Raw genomic sequence first — 16,415 nt, 5'->3', positions numbered from 1 at the left:
GAGAGAAATACAGAGACATAAAGTGAGATAACAGTTAAATCTGGATTCCTCATCTGAGATAATATATACATTTTTTCCTTTTTCCTAGCATTACCTTCAATTCACTTCCACTGTTCATTCTTTCTTGAAACTCCTTCCTTAATCTACAGGGTCTACCTTTGACTGAAATGCCACACACACACACACACACACACACACACACACACACACAGTATAGACGAAGGCTATATGACAAAAATCACAGTACCAAGGAAGAGGGCTTCCCTTTGAGCTGTTGGTCAGAGCAATTCAAGAGATTTACAAAATAACAAATACCATTGCCACACCTCCTGACTGCTTTCTAGAACTTGAAGGTAAAGTCTTATTGTTGAAGACACAACCTACTTCAAACAGGACTTGAAGTAATTGAGCTGAAGCAGACCTGGAAGCATCTTCCCTGAACACTAGCTTTCACAGTACTAGAAGATACTAGGCAAGATGCCAAAGGAGAAAAACAATTGATGGTCCTATCCAGTAAAGCCTGCAAAGCACAGCAATGACTAGCTGGCCCAGCAAATTATCTCCATCAGTTCATTAATGGCACTTTTATCATGGCATTAATCAACAACTGTCTAATTGTGCTTAAGGCCCAAACAATGGGAGGGAATTCATAATTAGTACTTTAAACAAAATCAGCTACACATGGCTGGAGGGGTCATAGACCCTAGAGAATTACTTCCCTAGACCAACATAATTTCTTACTGTATTCTAAACACATATCCTTATAGGACAGGCTAGTGTAACTCTCGCCACTCATCAAAGAAGCTTCTTTTTTTGCAGCAGTTGAAGACTATTGCAAAGTTCCACAACTGGTCAAATACAGAATAATTGTCTGTAAGGTGCCCAGCCCTAAGTGACACAGCTACAATGCAATCTCTCTACTTGTACTTAAGGAACATCATACAGGAGGGGCCAAAAGAATGTAAAAACCAAAGGGACTAGGCACCCATTGCTACTAAATGCATTGTAGACATTACAGGGAAGTTATACCAGTAGAATCTCCAAAGTATGGTAGTCTAACAAGGGCTGAGAATAATGACAAAAACCAGTTGATATACCAAGGTGAATGGGTGAAATTTCAAGGTCCTACCTCAAGAAGAAGAGCTACAGGCACTCAATCGATGCTGTGTCAGGGGAGAATCTGTTTTCTCAAGACACTAACTCCCTGGAATGTTACTTGATTCCAAATAGGCAGGGCTAATCACAGGTACACATGAGTACCACTATACAGACTCACTATAGTATATATAATATGCATATTTATAAATACCTTTATTTATATGTAACAATAATAAAGAAGAGGACAAGTAATCTAGAAGTAGTGAGGGGACATGGGAGGAGTTGGAGGGAGACTGAGAATGATGGAAAAAATGTAAAAACAATAGTCATACATGATAGTCACAAAACAAATATAAATATTAACAATTTAAAAATATGCATACATATAAATGTTCTTTTTCTTCTAATCCTTTCTACCATTTCTGCTCAAGCATTTTCTTGATGATAATCATACTGCTCAAACTAACCCCAACACACATTCATAATAATGCTTTTTCCAGTGAAATACCACATATATAATGTTTTTCCAATTACCTAATGATATTGTAACCATTTTAATTTACATAAGTATGGTCTATGATGTTTGTAGAACTCTCGATGCATTGCTCAGAATGCATGTGACCTGAAAATTAAGCAATATGCAACCATACCCTCAAACACCTTTTATATAGTCAAATACTAGGATTGTGCTGTAAAGTACATTTTTTCCTTATAAATTATGGTCTTTCCAAGTTATTTTCTGAATGCTGGAGAGGCTTAGAAAAGTCTCTTCTCGAGTTGAGACTCTTTATCTAATAGCCTTTGATCTTTTTCTCTCACTGGAGTTTACCTCTTCTACTTCAGAGCACAAACTCAGCTCCTTGGAGTTTGAGGAAGGGTGAATTCACTCTCTCTGCCTATGACTTCAGATGAATAACCCTGAGAAGTTCTAAACTGCCTCTTTCAGAGTCACTCTTTACTTTGACACAGTTGCTTTAGTTTCAAGCTGTTTGGTAGCCAAGGTCCCTAGTGTCTGCCTTCAGGTATGCTTGGTCTCTATTCTTTTCTTCAGAAAGTATTTTTACTGAGTTTTGTCTACTTAATATATTAGATCTTAATAAAATTTAGGCCCCTTACACCATCCATACCTCCCCATAGTTGCGCCCCCCCCTCTGAATTTCATGCATTCTGTCGTAAATGCTAAGTCAAGCATTTGTACCCAGATGTCTTTTGGTGCAATTTCATCCACTGGAGTCTAGTCAAGTCTGTCTAGAGTCCTTCCCTTAAAGAATATCTATTTTTCCTCACCCAGCAGTAATCAGTTGCCAATAGTTCCTTGGCTAGGGTTGGGGCCTACTGCCCTTTTCCCCAGTTCTATGCCGTATTTTTGTCTGATTGAGTCAGGATGGGTCTTGTGCATGCTGTCACTATTGTTGCAAGTTCATATGAGAAAGTTCCCAGTGGCCTGAAATCTTCTTTCTCCTTATGTTCGTACACCAACCCTGGCTCTTACAACCTTTCTTCTCCATTTTCTACAATGTTCCCCGAGCCATGCATAGGTGAGGTTTAATATAGGAGTCCTATTGAGGGAGACACACTCTGCAGTCTCTTGTTCTCCAAGACTTAGCCAGTTGTGGCTTACTGTGTGCATCACACTTTGTTGTATGAGGAAGTTTCACTAGTGAGAGTTGAGGATTGTATTAGCATTCTCTCTACCCCCTGTTCCATTATGTTCCAAGAGTTTTAGGTGTAGATGTTCCACAGTAGATGTGTCACTTTGGGCTGAGCATCTTTCAGACATATATTTTCTGTGTGTCACCAGTTGTGTAACTCTGCAATAGCCTCCATATGTTGCACAAGAAGCTTATTTGATCAGTGGTATATGATATAATTATAAAAATAAGGATCCATATTTAGCATATAGCAAGAAAATTCATTTGTCTAAAGATATGCCAGAGATAGGGTTTTATCTAGGCTCTATGACCTCTCCAGTCATGTATGTGTATTTGACTGTGTTTACAATGCCACTCATGAGTTCCCTTCCATTGAGAGAGCTTTAAGTCCATTTAGATAGCTGTTGATCACCTGCTAGAATAAAGTGCCGCTACTCCAGCGATAGAGATAGTTTGCCATGCCAGCTAAAGGGGAAAAATAAATCAATGGTCTAACAGAACTCCAAAGCCTAAAAACTACAATGGTTCCATTTTTTTATATTGACCAGGGAAAAAGTCTTTATGATTATGGATCTCATCTTCTATGTTCTCCATCTTTCAAATGCCACACGCAGTCTGTTCCACTTAGTAAGTAGATAAAACCTCATGTACTTTATCTAGCTTCTAGATATTTTGGCCTGAAGGACAAATTTTGTACCAGATACATGACAATGCCTGGCAGTAGAAACTCTTCTTTATCACCAATATTTTAGGATTGTTCATTTCTTCTTTTCCTAGCTTTCTGTTTCAGAGGCACTTCTAAATAACCCTGTGGCCCTAACCCTATATACCAATATTGTAATGCAGAATACAGAGAGTAAGCAGGAAAAATTACTGAGGTTAGATCTCTTCTCTTCTCCATGACCAAGAGCTTATCAAGGCACTCTCATAGAGCCATGAAATTTCCCTGTTCTTCCCAAGGTTTAACATGTAGGTATGTTCCCGAATATGTATCCCTGCATGTTCCTGATGAGTGAATATGATCTTAAACTTCATTTTCTGCTGTTAAACTACTAATTTCTTTATTTCATCTATACTACCCTATCACCCTACTTTTCTCTCCATCTTTTAAAAAATATTTTAGCTATTTCAGTTTAAGTCTATGAGTAATTCCTTGCATGTATGTAAATGTACCACGTGTGTGATGCCTTCATCTTGGCCATAAGAGGGTATCAGATGACTTATAACTGGAGTTACGAGTAGTTGTTAGCCACCATGTGATCTTCTGGAAGAGCAGCTAATCTTGTAACCACAGAATCATCTCTTCAGACTTCATTGTTTGTCTTTTACAAAAAAATTCTCAAATTGCCAAATTTTCCTAATCTTGCCTTCCTAGAAGTCAACTCTTCCTCATAATACCTTTAAAATTATTTTTTTAAATACTTTGTTATTTTATTTTATGTGTTTGCATGTATTGTCTGCATGTAGATAAGTGCACCAGTGTTGTGCAATGCCTGCAGACAGAAGAGACTGTCCAGTCCCCTGGAACTGGAGTTATGGCCAGTCGTTAGCTGCCATGTGGGTGCTGGAATTTGAACCTGGGTCTTCTGCAGGAATAGCTAGTGTTTTTATCTACTAGCTATCTCTCCAGCCCCAGAACTATTTTTTAAAGCCTAAGTTTAATCATGTTACATCTGTGCTTAATATACATTATGGGCTTCTGTTTTTTAAAAGTTCACATTTATATCCCATTTCTTTTATCATGTATCAGGTGACATGGACTACTCACTCTTTTCTTTATAACACTGAACTTGACTCTTCACCCTAGGCAGCATAAGCCTACTTTGGGATGCTTCTTGACTATACACTGGTGAGTTTCTTTCTATTATTATAGCTTCTATTTTACCTTCCCAAAACATTTATGACCATCTTTGCCTCCCTCCAGTGTTTTACTCCATAATTTTACTATCTTTATTCTTTTTATAACACTTTTCTTAACTTGTAATCACTTCTCTGTGCTTTCAGAATATGCCTGTCATTTGTTCACCAATGATTTGAATAATATTTAACACATAATATATATTACTATATATAATACATATCTGTCAAATGCATAAGAACATATATTAGGGAATCAATTAATACAATAATATGTGAATATATATACATGTATCTGTGTGAATTTGTGTGTGTGTGTATGTATATATCTGTGGTACTTAATACGTTTTTACCATTTGTTTAAGGATTTTAAAATCTTCCTTTGTATGGACACTCTGCATTTCCCTCACAGTGAAGAGTTAAGTTGAAGGAATTCTGTCATGCGAGAACCTGCAGAACTCTCCTCCTTCCCAGTCTTTCCATTTCTTTACCCTCAGAGTCCCTTTGCTATTTGACACATTTTTCAGCTCCAAATTATTTTTTAGAGACCACATAAAAATCACTCCTTGCCCAGAAAACTTTGTTATAGAAAACACACAAATATACGAAGATACCTATTCTAGGAGAGACAAAATATTGCATGAAAAATTTTAAAATATTCCTCTCCACGATGCATAGATGTCTATAATCCATCTGTTCCTATGAAGCTATGACCATGTGAATTTAAAACTCACATTTGAGCTCTTACTGCCTTAAGACAATATTCTAACCATGAGACAATAAAGAGAGGAAACTATAGAGATGGATTCCACTAGAAGGTTACAGTCGAATTGAATTAAAATATTAGCATATTAATTGGCATAGTATGTAGCTAAGAGACTTTAAAAATGCTCTCATTTCTCAGGTATTATTAAGAAAAATGGCAGCTGCTTCTTAGGGAAGGTGACCTCTTTGCAGAAATTAAGATGACATGCCTAATAGGTAGGCAGTTGCTGAGCCTTATACATCTAATATATTATAATAAAAGGGTATTTTAACTTAGGGAACTGGCCTTGAATTTCATCTAATGCTTTCACTTACTAATGATGTAATGCTACTCAAACTCATTTTCATCATGTAAGCCTTTAGAAAAATATCTACCTTGTGAGATTGTCTTGATAATTAAATGATATACATAAATTCATGTCAGTTAACACTCAATAATAAATGTATATTAACACATTAGTAACATAAACAGTAACTTGGCCACCATGTGACACACTGTAGAAAGAGAATGACAGTTTAGATTTAAAACCAACTTGAAATAACCATCAACTGATTTTCTTTCCTGCTATTGCACATAAATTATCATTCCTACTTTGCGAACACGTCTACCATGTGGATAAACTTTCAATGTATCACTCAGAACTCAGCAATGATCAAGCCATTCTGCATATATTTTTCTGTCATGAGAGAATAATGATGGTCCATCCTAAAGCCATAAATTCATGACCAAGATTACTACTTCATTTTCCTAAAGCCTTACTCATTTGCTGTGCCAGTCAAATTGTAGCCACTGAAAATTTGTTGTTTAATATTTTCATACCAGATACATGACCCTCTGTTCTCTCATATCCTTAAAATGCAGGAGCATCAACTTTCTGGCAGGAAAAATTCACGCAATTCCAGGGTGAGTCAATGTACGTCCTCAAAAACCTCATCTGGAAAAAGGAATCAGTAGTGTTTGTTGCTTTAACTCTAAATACTTTTCAGTGAAACTAAGACAAATTCATGCTTTGAGGCTAACTAAGCTCTATTGTGCTTGGTGGGCCCTAAGAATAGGGAAAATGTACCACATACTATGCGAGATTTTATTTTATTTTTTTAAATATTTTTATTGATTTGGGAATTTCATACATTGAATTTTGATCATATTCAGATACCCTTCCCCGATTCCAGGCTTACTAACCCTCCCAACTTCATGTCCTTTTTTATCATTCGTCACTTTTCTTAATGTTACTTGAGTCTAGTCCATGTTTCCCAATATTCTTGGGTGTTTGTCTATTCATTGGCATCTGGTCAACATATCACAGGCATATTTTATTTTTAAAATGAACCCAATGATATCTCTTATTATACATGATCACTGAAAATGCTGTTGTAATGTGGTATTATGAAGTGGAGAATGTCCTTTTACTTGAGTTTGGATATCATAGAAAGGGAGTCATGCTATTTGACTCTGATGACTAAGTCATAAAAGATGATTCAACTTGCCACCATGGTTAATGAAGTATCTGCTTGTGAAACTTTGAACCACTATGATGAAGCTTGATTACTCTGAGACTCTCCCTCAGACCTTGTGAACTGGTTGTATTAAGTTTACAGTCATCAACCAGAATTGAGCCATCGAGGAAGATGTTTTCAGATGCGATGAGGACTCACATTATGACACCTACTCCCAGCAAATAAACTTCATATTCTCTGAGACAGTTCCAAATATCATGTATCAAAGTCAGACTATGACATATTTCCAAATACTAACCCATATGCTCCGGGTATATAAATAAATAAATAAATAAATAAATAAATAAATAAATAAATAAATAGATGTTTCCAGGATTTTGCAGGAGGCCACACTTAAGAGACTTTTTAAAGAGACTTTGTACTTTTTTTTTCTTTTTATTATTGATTTTGTGTGTGTGCATCTGTGTATTTCATACAGAACATCTCAAACAATCTTAATCACCTTTATATCCCCATCCCCACTGGCACCCACCCATAGCCTCACCCCCCCCACACACTGGAGCCCATATACTCTGTCATCCCTGTTACCCGTGTTGGGTGCACCCATGTTGGGTGCACCCGTGTTGGGCAATGTGCAATGTGCAATGTGCAATGCCCATGGAAGTCAGAAGAGGTTCTTGGATCCCCTGGAGCTGGAGTTATGGACGGTTGCCAGCTGCTGTGTGGGTGCTGGGAATTGAACCTGGGTTCTATGCAAAAGCAGCCAGCTCTCCATGCTCTGAAAATGGAGTTTTGCAATCACCTGAATCACTTGATTGTGAAGACTACAAGTAAGCATAATGCAGTCTGGGAGGGGAGCTTCTGAACTCCTGGCATCAGCAGCTGGATGAAGTAAAATTGTAAATGAACATGACCAAAGGCAGCCTGGCATGGAGGCACTAGTCAGGTGGAGCAAGGGGATCTTTTTTTTTTTTTGAGGCCAGCTTGGTTTACATAGTGAGTTAGAAGCCAACCAGGATCATATAGTGAGACCCTGTCTCAGAAAGAAGCTCCTTTGATGAGTGGTGACTGTTATACCTGTCTGTAAATATATGGAAACATATTTAATATATACTAAAAAATTCCATTTTTCTGGAAATGTGACAGACATAAGATCTATGACCTTTCCAGCTGCAACAGATAGAGACTATTACAGAGTTCCACAACTGCTCACAGACAGAGAATGTCTGTGAGATGCCCAACCCAACGTGACACATCTACAGTGACATCTCTACACCTAAGGCACAGGGAACATAGTGGAACAGGGGTAGAGAGTATACTAATATATGTCTTAACTCACATTAGTTAAGGTTCCACCTGCAGCAGAGGCAACAAACACAGAAGGTCACAGTTGGCCAAAGTGTAGAGAATAAGAGACTGCAGCATGCTTATCCTTGGATAGGACTCCAATATTAAACATCACCCACTCAGGGCTCATGAACCATTGCAGAGGAGGGAGCAGAAAGATTGTAAGAGTCAGGGTGGTACATGACCATAAGGAAAGAGAGTCTTACAGGCTCCTGAGAACATCCTCATATGAACTTACAGCAATGGTGTGAGCATGGACAAGATCCATGCAAGCTCAATCAGACAAAAGCCCTTATAGACCTGGGAAAATGGGCAGGAGGCCCCTACCTTAGCCAAAGAACTACTGGCAGCTGATCACTGCTGGGTGAGGGAGAGTTGACCTTCTTTAAGGGAGTGATGCTAGATAGCAGGCTGCAGTAGATAAACTCACACCAAGGTACATCTGGGTATACAAACTTGATTTGATAGGCCTTAACATATATGACAGAATGCATGTGGGCTGGCTATGGGGGATGTAGATAGGAGATGGGGTCTAACTATGATTTAGATGTATGAAATTCACAAAATTTTGATAAAAACATATATTGAAAAAGAAGAAAGAAGACAAAGCCATGACTGAAGACATCAATGCATGTGTGTGTGGAGTTCAAAAGGACCTCCTTCAATTATTATCTACAGAAGATTGACAATTTTGAAATATGGGTTTGAAGATGTATTTCATTTTTAGAAAATGTACCTATAACAAGAATTGATTCGTTTTCAAGAAGATCCAACAAACCATTCTTAACACCATCATATAACAAAAAAAGATTACTTTTCAGTGACATTTAAAATAATCAAATAGCTGTGCATGGTAGCACATTCCTGCCTTTAATTGCAGCAATCAGGAGGCAGAAACAGGTAGAGCTCTGAGATCAGGGCCATCCTGGTCTACACAGTAAGTTCTAGGCCAGCTGGGGATGCAGGGAGACCTTTCTCAAAAGAAAGAAGAAAAAGTAAAACAGATGCAAATTTACATTTTGGGGCCTGGGAGTGGTAGAGGATGCTTTCAATAACTGCATTCTAGAGACAGAGGAAGGCATGTGTCTGTGAGATCCAGAACAGCCTAGTCTACATAGTTAGTTCTGGGCCAGCTATAGTGAGACCCTGTCTCAAAAAAGCCAAAACAAATTTTACACTTTAGTTTTACAGAGTAAAAAATAAAAGTATTAATATATCACCTTGAAGTTGATGGAAATAAAATAAAATAATAATAACAACCATGTTATGAATAATAAGGTGTTTCACAAAGAACAGGAGTTCTAGGATTTGTTTTTAGAAAGACAAGAACTTTGTATATTCCTTCCCTTTAAATTCAACTCAAATAATAAACATATTCTGGCAGCTGGTCTTAAATGGGAAATCCAGGTTTTACTATCATTAAAATATTTATTTTGAACCATCACACAGATAGCAAATAAATAGTAAAGCTTACAGTACAGATAGTTTTTATTGCTAGTTATTTATCAGGATTTTTTTTTTCGCTCCCTGCATAGAGGCATTTTTAGTATTTCCTGTATTTAAGCTCATTGGGATAAATTTTATGAGTTCTTCCTTTGCCATTCGAAAGAATTTGCAATTATACATATGAAATTATTAGTTTTTATTAAAATGAGTTATAAAACTTCATAGTATTGATATTATCCTTTCAACATTTATAAGATCCAGACTCTTCAAGGCTAATACTCAACTTAGTCCTATCTTTTATTTAAATGCACTTTAGACTTCCTTTTAGTACCTAAAAAAAGGTAATTTAGGAAGGAGAAGAAGAAAAAAGAAAAACAAATTTCCTTGGCTACTCCCAGTAAATATGTCAGAAGCAGCATTTATTCAATTATTGTAAGGTTGCTCATATAATATATAGGAAAAGTTCCAAAATTTACATAGACAGAGGTCAATTGTAATTTAGCAGAACAAGATATCACGCTAAATTCTTTTGGAATTTTGCAAATTTCATACAATATATTTTGGTTGTACCTTGATGCCCTTGTCAAACTGCAGCTGCCTTTACTACCATCCACACAGTTTCATGTACTCATATTTATATATCCTTCGGTGTGGGTTCATTCATCAGAGCCTGGTTAGCCTCCAAAGTGTCTCAAACTTAAATGAGACTAGTTCTTTTTCTCCCACCAGTCATCATTCACCTATACTGCCTCAGACAGGGTTGGTGTTTCTTATCCCCTTCCTTTTGTCTAAGCTGGAGTTCTGTTGCCTTGAGCTTAGGTCTGACTTATGAATTCTGTTACCATTATTCTGAGTCCAAATGAGTAAATGAACAGCTGTCTGGAAAACTCTGTTCCTTTGTGGTCATCCACCTCTTCTGGCTCTTACAGTTGTTATGTCCCCTCATCTACAATGACCTCTGAGCCTTAGGAGATAGGAGCTTGATATAGGAGTCTTATTCAGGGATAAGCACTCTGCAGACTCTTATTCTGTGCTCAGTTGTTCTTTTCTGTTTTAATCACCATCTGCTCCATAAGGAAGCTTCTCTGCTGACAGTTAAGAGATGTTTTAATCTATGGCTATAACAGTAAGTCATTAGGAGTCAATTTAATAGCATATTCATTTAGCAGAGTAATAGCAGTTGGCTATCCCCTTTAGCCTGTGGCCTGCCTAGCTTAAGGTTTCTAGGCCTCATATCAATACCAGGTATGGACTCCATTTTATGAAGTGGAACTCAAATCCAATTGCTGAGTGGTTGGTTACTCCCATAATATTTATGCCACTCTTGTACCAGTAAGTATATCTTGCCAGGTCAGCAAGATTCACAGCTAGCTAAGGTTGATCATCAAATTTCTTTTTCGGCAGCATGTATATCACCTTCCAGCCCTCTGAAAGCAATCCTGAAGAGATGCTTTGAAGTGAGTAGCATCTTGGTATATCCTACAACTCATTCTTCAGCAATAGGGTTTTACCTTGAAGTTCTGGTGGGTAACCAAGAGGACAGGCTATGGCCAGTGTTCTTTGTAGGTCTATGGGACCTAGAGTCAATAGAATAAAAATAGGAGGTCCATTCCTGGCACTGGGCTTTGATTTCAATAACATGGTGTCTAGTAGGGCCATTTTCCCATTATTATAAGCCTACTCCTTTTAATCTCTTTATATTGTTTAAGTATATACTTAGAGAAAATTCTGCTGTGGCAGATTTCCAAAAGACTTTTTCTAAAGGTCTTTATTTTTTGCTGTTCCTTGTATTCCCTCCTCTGTCCTGTCCTTCTAATTTCCACCCCATTTAAACCTTCCTACTTACTATTGCCCTTTTCTCCTTTGTATCACTGCATTGTGCATCTCCTTTCATCTCTTCTCAAGGAGTCTCCCCACGCCCCTTGGTCATTTTTTGATATCTTGACATCTTTGGATTTTCAAATTGAAATGTTCATACCTAAGATTTTAAAGCTATTTGAGAGAAGGGAAGTGTGCTGGAGAGTTTCAGTTGTCACCGACACATCTGGATAGATAGAACCTCAGTTAAGGAATTTCTTCTATTGGATTGGCCTGTGGCTACGTCTGGGAGCATTTTCTAAATTGTTGAGTGATGTGTGAGAACCCACCCAGACCACTGTGGGCAATGTCACACCTGAGCAGGTGGTCCTGTGTTATATAAGAAAGCAGGCCCAGCACGAGACAGTAGAGAGAGACAATAAGCAGTGTTCCTCCACAATCTGTGCTTCAGCTCCTGCCTCCAAGTTACAGCCCTGAGTGCCTACCTTGACTTCCCTTAGTGATTAACTGTGGCCTTGGAGATGTAAGATAAAATAAACCCTTTTTTGTGACAGATGCAATTAATTTTTAAGTCACTTTATGTGTATGGGTGTTTTGCCTGCATGTATATAAGTGCACCCATGTTATACAAAGCCCTCAGAGGCCAGAAGGTGTCTAATCCCCTGGAACTGGAGTTATAGATGGTTGTTAACCATGATTGGGTGTTGGGAATTGAACCCGGGTTTCTCTAGAAGAACAGCCAGTGCTCTTAACTTCTGCACCATCTCTCCAGCCCCGTAGTCAGTGTTTCTAACAATTGAAGGCAAATGACAGGCAGCTATGAGCTTGGTGAATAGGTATTTCTACAGTACAGTGCAGAGTCTTTTGGGTAAATGCCACAGTGACTACTTTCATACTAGCTTTATCAGTTTGGATTTCTGCCAGCAGTAGATAAGCTTCCCTTTCGCCAGCATTTGTCCTTGTTTGGGTTAGGGATCTTAGCCATTCTGACTGGGGTAAGATGAAATCTCAAAATGGCCTTATTTTGCATTTCCCTGATGACCAAACATGTTGAACATTATCTCAATGCATTTCTCAGCCATTTGCTTTTCATATTTAGAGAGCTCCCTATTTGACTTCCTTCCCCAATTTTTATTTATGTATTTTTTGATGTTTAGGTTTTTGAGTTCTTTATTTATTCTAGATACAAATCCTCTATCAGAGGTATAGCTTTTACAAATATTTTCCCATTTTGTAGGATGTCTCTTCACTCAAATGATTGTGTTCTTTGCTGTCCAGAAGCTTTTTCTTTCATCAGGTTCCATTATTCTGTTTTTGGACTTAATGCTCACACTATAGTAATCCTGTTCAGATGCCTTTCTTGTGCTTATAAATTCCAATATATTCCGTAATTTCTCCTCTATCTGATTCAAGGTATTGGGTTTTATTCTGAGATTCAGGATCCATTTGGAATTGAATTTTGTGCAAGGGATCCAGGTTCATGCTACATGATGCAAAACAATTGACCAGCACCATTTGTTGGACATGCTGTCTTTTCTCCAATATGTATATGTGGCTCCTTTGTCAAAAAGTATGCGACTGTGAATGCATGGATTTAAATCTGGGTCCTCAGTTCTGTTCCACTGATCAATATGTCTGCTTTCACACCAGTACCATGCTGTTTTTATTGATTTACCTCAATAGTATAATTTAATGTGAGGAATGGTGGTCCTCCAGTAATTCCTTTATTGTCCAGAATTATTTTAACTATCTTGGATTTTTTTTTGTGTGTGTCTGTATTCATATTAGATTTCAGATCACTTTTTCAATTTCTGTGTAGAATTGTTTTGGAATTTTATTGAATGTAGCAATGAATTTCTAGATTGCTTTGGAAGGATGGTCATTTTCACAATACTAAAGCTACAGATTAAGGAACAAGGGGATTTTCCATTTTCCAATGTCTTCTTTAATTTATTTCTTCTGTTTTTAATTTTTATGATACAAATCTGTCACCTCCTTGGTTTGATTTATTCCAAGATATGTATATGTTATATGTGTGTGTGTGTGTGTGTGTAGGCTACTAATTTTGATGTGTTAGTTTTATGCCACGCTACTTTGATGAGTGGGTTTTTCAGACTGAAGAGTTTCCTGGTGTTTTTAGAATCTTTTATGTATAGAATCATATCACCTGAAAATAAGGATATTTGATTTCTTCCCTTCCAATTAAAATGCAATTTGTATCTCCTTCGTATATGTGTGTGTGTGTGTGTGTGTAGGCTACTAATTTTGATGTGTTAGTTTTATGCCACGCTACTTTGATGAGTGGGTTTTTCAGACTGAAGAGTTTCCTGGTGTTTTTAGAATCTTTTATGTATAGAATCATATCACCTGAAAATAAGGATATTTGATTTCTTCCCTTCCAATTAAAATGCAATTTGTATCTCCTTCGTTTGTCTTATTGCTCTAAGTATGACCCTGAACAGGAGTGGGGATAGTGGACATCTTTGGGCTGTCCCTGATTTTAATGGGAATACTTTGATATTTTCTCCATTTAGTATGATGTTGGCTGTGTGCTTGATGTATATTGTTTGTAATATATTGATATATGTCCCCTATTTTGCACGATTTTTTTAATCTTGCAAATTTTTATTAACTTCACAACTTTTATCATGAACAGATGCTGGATATTTTCAAACTCTTTTCTGCATCTAATAGGGTGATTGTGTGTTTTCTGTACTTGACCCTGTTTATGTGGAGAATAATATATATTGATTTATGTTTGTTGACCAATCCTGCACCTCTGGGATGGAGCCACTTTGACTAGGGTGTATAATCTTTTTGATATGTGTTTGCATTCAGTTTGTGAGACTTTAATTGAGAAATCTTACATCTATGTTCATCAAAGAGATTGGCCTATAGTTTTCTTTTTTGCTGGGTCTTTTCCTATTTTAGTATTAGAGCAATAATACCTTCAAAGAAAGAATTTTGAACTGTTTCTTCCTTTTCTATTTTACAGAAAAATTTGAGGAGCAATTTGCATTTGTTCTTTGAAAAATTGGGAGAGTTCTGCACTGCATCCATCTGGTCCTGGATTGTTTTTAGTTGAGCAATTTTTAATTACTGCCTCTATCTCATTGGAGGTCATGAATCTGCTTCAATTATTTATTTCATTTTGATATACCTTGGAAAGCGGTACCTATCTACAAATTTATCCATTTATTTTATATTTTCCTTTTTAGCGGAATATATAATTTCAAAGTATGTCCTTACACTTACCTGAATTTCCTCAGGGTTTGATTTAATGTTTCCCTTTCCAACTATGAGTTTGTTAGAGTCCTCTATCTCTTTCTTTGGTGAAGTTGGTTAAAGTTTTATTAATCTTGTCATTCTTTTCAGAGATACAACTCTTCATTTCATCAGTTATTTGTATTGTTTTTTTGTTCCTACACATTAATTTGGACTTTGATTTTATTTATCTCTTTGCCTACTCTTTTTAGGTTTTGTTTGTTTTTGCTTTTCCAGTGTCTTTAGGTGCATCACTCATTATTTATATGAGATATTTCTAATTTCCTGGTATGGGCAATTAATGCTATAAATTTTCCTCTTAGTACTGCCTTCATTGTGTTTTATAGGTTTGGGTATGCTGTGTTTTAATTTTCATTCGGTTATAGGAATTTAACAATTTCCTTATTTATTTCCCTCTTGATCAAGTTTTCCTTCAATAGTGTATTGTTTAGTTTTCATGAATATGTGTATTTTCCCATCCTTATTATTGTGGATGACTAGCTTTATTTTTTTCTGTTCAGATAGACTATGAAATGATATTTCAATTTTTCTAAATTGGTGAAAACTTGCTTTGTGCCCTAATATGTGTTTAGTTTTGGAGAAAGATCCATGGGCTCCTGAGAAGAAAATGATTTCTTTGGTGTTTGGATACAATGTTCTGTATATAACCTTTGGGTCCATTTGATTTCTGATGTCATTTAGCTGCAGAGTTTCTCAATTTATATTTTGCATGTTTGATATGTCTATTGGTGACAATGGGGTATTGAAGTCATCTGCTGTCACTGTGTTGGAGTCAATGTGTGATTTTATATCTAATAATGTCTCTTTTATAAATTGGGTGCCTCTGTGGATGGTGCATATTTTTTAGGGTTATATATCCTGTGTTATATTTTATGGCAATGAGTTTGAAGTGACATTCCTGATCTCTTCTGACTAGTTTTAGTTTGAATTCTGTTTTCTCAGATATTAGAATAGCTACATCTTCGTGTTTCATAGTTCCATTTTCTTAGAGCATCTTATGTAAATCTTTTTACTCTAAGGTGATATTGATCATTGTGGTTTGTTTCTTGCAGGCTGCAAATTGATGGACTTGATTTTCTAGTCCAATAAGTCACTCTGTGTCATTTTCTGGGGAATTTAGACCATTAATATGGAGAGTTACTATTGAACAAAATTTTTTTAATTCCTGTCGTGTTCGTAATATTGTGCTCTTTACTTAGACCTCTTTTGGTTGACAGTTCTAATTTAATTTATTCTTAGTGTCTTCTTTGGAATGTTTAATGTTTTCTTACACTAAAGTATTCTATTAAGTATGATCTGTAGAACTGATTTCTTATAGTTAAACTACTTAAATCTATTTTTATCATGGAAAGTTTTTCTTTCTCCTTCAATTAAAACTAATATTTCTTCTGGGTATAGTAGTCTTGGCTTGAATCTGTGTTCTCTCATGTCTTGTAAGGCATAGGTCCAAGTCTTCTGACTTTCATAGTCTCCATTAAAAAGTCAGCTGTTGTTCTCATGAGCCTCCTTTATATGTGACTTGATCTTACTCTCTCACAGATTTGAATATCTATTCTTTGTTCTGTACATTTATTGTTTTGACTATTATATCACCTGGGAGTTTCTTTTTTGGGTTTGATAAGTTTCTTTTCTGGGTTTTGATAAGTATCTCTTTCCCTAGATTTGGGATATGTTCTTCTATGATTTTTG

Source organism: Nannospalax galili, unplaced genomic scaffold, assembly GCF_000622305.1.
Source record: "Nannospalax galili isolate Female #2095 unplaced genomic scaffold, S.galili_v1.0 scaffold203, whole genome shotgun sequence".
Classification (NCBI taxonomy): domain Eukaryota; kingdom Metazoa; phylum Chordata; class Mammalia; order Rodentia; family Spalacidae; genus Nannospalax; species Nannospalax galili.
The sequence above is the reverse complement of the archived record's forward strand: the minus strand, read 5'-3'. Positions refer to the sequence as shown.